The sequence below is a fragment of the Lampris incognitus genome, unplaced genomic scaffold (genome assembly GCF_029633865.1).
Source record: "Lampris incognitus isolate fLamInc1 unplaced genomic scaffold, fLamInc1.hap2 scaffold_299, whole genome shotgun sequence".
In the NCBI taxonomy this organism is placed as follows: Eukaryota; Metazoa; Chordata; class Actinopteri; order Lampriformes; family Lampridae; genus Lampris; species Lampris incognitus.
This window is the reverse complement of record NW_026611257.1, coordinates 35,001-38,651: the sequence shown is the minus strand read 5'-3', so window position 1 is coordinate 38,651 and position 3,651 is coordinate 35,001.

Below are 3,651 nucleotides of genomic sequence, written 5' to 3'. Positions count from 1 at the left end.
CCTTGGTCTCCACCGACATGGCAGAGACAGCTTGCCAGTGGGGGTGTGCCTTGGCGTCGACCCACTGTCCCACCCTGGCCAGGGTGGGATCACTATCCTGCGCTGTTTGCCACTCCTGCTTGTCCATTGCCATCAGCCACGCCTCCTCTGGCTCAACCTGCCGCGTGGTGGATACTTGGAGGATTGCTCTGTCTCGCTCCTCTTGGCGCTCACAATGTCTACAATCCTTGCGGGGACGACGGGAGAGGGCATCTGCATTGCTGTGCAGGCGCCCGGCTCGGTGCTGGGTCTCAAAGTCGTAGCTCTGCAGCTCCTCAATCCACGTAGCCACCTGGCCTTCGGGCTCCTTAAAGCTGAGCAGCCAGATCAGGGCCGCATGATCCGTCCGCAGGAGAAAGGTCTGGCCATAGAGATAGGGGCGAAAATGATTGAACGCCGCGACCACCGCCAGGAGCTCGCGTCGTGTAATGCAGTAATTGTGTTCAGGGCAGCTCAAGACACGACTGTAGTAAGCCACCACTCTCTCTCCCCCAGCAACTTCCTGAGACAGGACGGCCCCCAGCCCCACATTGCTGGCGTCTGTGTCCACGATGAAGCGGCACTTAGGATCAGGAAGGGCCAGGATGGGTGCAGTGATCAAGGCGGTGCGGAGCCGGGCAAAGGCGGCTGCACAGTTGTCGTCCCAGTGGAACTCCCGTCCCTTCTCGGTGAGACGGTGTAGGGGACTGGCAACGGAGGAAAAGTTGCGGACAAAACGTCGGTAGTAGGAGATGAGCCCCGTGAAGCTGCGCACCTCGCTGACGTTTCGCGGAACTGGCCATTTCTCGACCGCCTCCACCTTAGTAGGATCAGGGGCCACGCCCTCTGCCCCCACCACATGGCCCAAAAACTTGGTCTCACGTCGAAGGAGGTGGCATTTCTTGGGGTGCAGGCGCAGGCCCGCCCCCCCAATGGCTGGGAAGACCTGACGGAGGTTCTCTAGGGCAAGCTCGAAGTCAGCGGCATGAACCAGAAGGCCATCAAGGTAAACCACGCACCGGTTGCGGGGAATGTGAGCCAGCACCCTCTCCGTTAGTCTCTCGAACGTGGCGGGGTCATTGCAGAGACCAAAGGGCATCACACGAAACTGCCAGAGTCCCTGACCGATGGTGAAGGCCGTCTTGGGTCTGGCTTCTGGTGCCAGCTCCACCTGCCAGTAACCGCTCCGTAGGTCAAGTGAGCTGAACCACTGTGAACCTGCGATGTGGTCCAGAGCGTCGTCAATGCGGGGCAAGGGGTAGGAGTCCTTGCGAGTTGCATTGTTCAGCCGATGAAAGTCCACACAGAACCTCCAGGTGTCATCTTTCTTTTTGACCAGGATGGCAGGGGCGGCCCAAGGGCTATTGGATGGCTCTATCACCCCGGCCGCAGCCATCTCTAGAATCATCCGCTCTGCAGCTTCACGCTTGGCAAGCGCTAACCGGTAGGGTCGCAGTCTAATGGGTGGGGTTGTACCAGTGTCGATTGTGTGCTGCACCAGGTTGGTCTGGGTGCACTCCTCTTCGCGTGCAGCGAAAATCTCAGCGAACTGTTGGAGCAGGTCTTTCAGCTGTTGACTCTGCTGAGGGTCCAGCCCTTCACTGCTCCGCTGATACAGCTTCTGGATGGCGGCAACAGTGTCCGGCGAGGGTGTCTGAGGAACGGTAGCCTCGATGAGGGTCGTCGTCATTGTTGGTGGGCTAGGCAGTGTCGTCATCCCCTCGGTTGGCAGTGGAGATGGGGGCGGCGGCGGCATGGTGACAGGTGGAGTTGGCTGGATGTGGATACGTCCCACCTTCCTCTCTGGACGGCGCCGGAGGGCCAGGGTCTCTGTGCCAAGGTGAATGGCATTACTCGACACATCGACCAGAGCCCCCCGGCGAGTCAGCAAATCCAGCCCGATGATGCGAGGGTCTTGTATTTCAGCCAACCAAAACTCGTGGGTGGCTGCAACTTTCCCTGCCCGCACCTGCAGTGCTCTCTTCCCCAGCATGCTGGTTAGTTCCCCAGTCACAGTTCTGATTTTACGGGTGGTGGGCCTCCACTCTGTCTCTGGCAGCACCCCTGGACGCACAATGGAGATGGTGGACCCTGTGTCCACAAGGGCCCAGCAGCGGTGTCCACCAATGGAGCAACAAAGAGAGAGACCGTGTGCGTGGCCCACTCTGCCGATCTGGGAAGAGTTCTTAATGGGGGATATGGTCGGTCGGCTGGGTAGCAGTCTCCCCGCGGTGCCACCCCATTCTAGTTTTCCGACTGGGGAGTGCTACGGCGTCGTGGTGCAGGGGCAGGGCAGTCACGGGCCTTGTGCCTCGCTTCTCCACAGCGGTAGCATGGATCACGAGGCGACCAGGGTCTGAAGGGTGGTTGGCATCGGCCTGGTTGCTTTCGGCGTGGTGACGGACAAGCCTGGCAGACGACCCCTCTTTCGACGTCTCCTTCATCTGCGTGGACCTCAGCCTGACGCACTCGGGGTCTTGGTTGGTTGTGTGGGGCCATCACAGCCTCCACCCACTCTGCCTCTTCCAATGCAGTCTTGAAGGCTGTAGGTGCCGTGATGCGGAGGTGCTCCTTCAACCTCTCTGGGGTGAGCCCCTGGATGAAGGCACTCAGGGCTAACTCGTCACGAGCTGCTGGATCAAAGGTGGGGTAGCCACGATGTGCAAAGAAGTGCACGTCTGCTGCATAGGTTCCCAGGGTCCCGCCCTCTTGGCGGCGCCGGCGGGCCAGTCGGTCTCGCATGCTGTCAGTAGAGACCCGTTGACCAAAGCAGCGGCCAGTGTCTCGTAATCCTGCTGTTCTGACGGCATAAGGTCGAGCAATACCTGCAGCGCATTCCCTTCGAGCGCCAGGGCAACATGGGCATCAGTGTCTTGGGTGCTCCACTGGTTGTGACTTGCTACCAGTTTCACTTGAGCTAGGTATGGCTCCAGGGCTGTGATGCCCGCATACCGTGGGAGCTTGAAGATGCTTGGGGATGGCAGCGTCACACTGGTTACTGTCTGCCTGCCTGCATTTGTGTGGGCCAGTCTCTGTGTTCTTGATAGAACAATCTGGCCAAGATGGACACAGCAGAGCAGGACTCCCCGTGCTCGCTACCCTCGAAGTGCAGGAGCGTCGGCTCCGACAACAGGAGGAGAAGATTGAACAGGTGCGTCGGGCTGTGGCAGAAGCTTCCCAGCGCAGTGAAGCGGTGTGCGGCACAGTTACCGCTCAGGTCAACTACGTCACCGGACAGCTTCAAGCCATGGGCTCAGCCACCCCCCCCTCTCAGTCAGCTGAAACCCCTGTGCCGGCCTCATCGTCAGCTCCGGCACCAGAAGCGCCTCTGGCTCCTGCTCCTCCCTCAGAAAGAAGTCAGACCCGTCTGGCTCTCCAGTCCGGAAAGATTCTCTGAGGAATCTGATGACTGCCGCCCCTTCCTCTCTCAGTGCGAGCTCCACACACACACACACACACGATATGTACACTATATGTACAAAAGTTTTGGGATAACTGACCATTAGACCTACGGGAGCTTTTATGACATCTTCATCTAAATCCGTAGAAAGCCGTATTCCACGAAGCTCCCGGCGCACAGTTTTTGTGCCGACGTTAATGCCAGGGGAAGTTTGGATCTCTGCAGTTATTGAG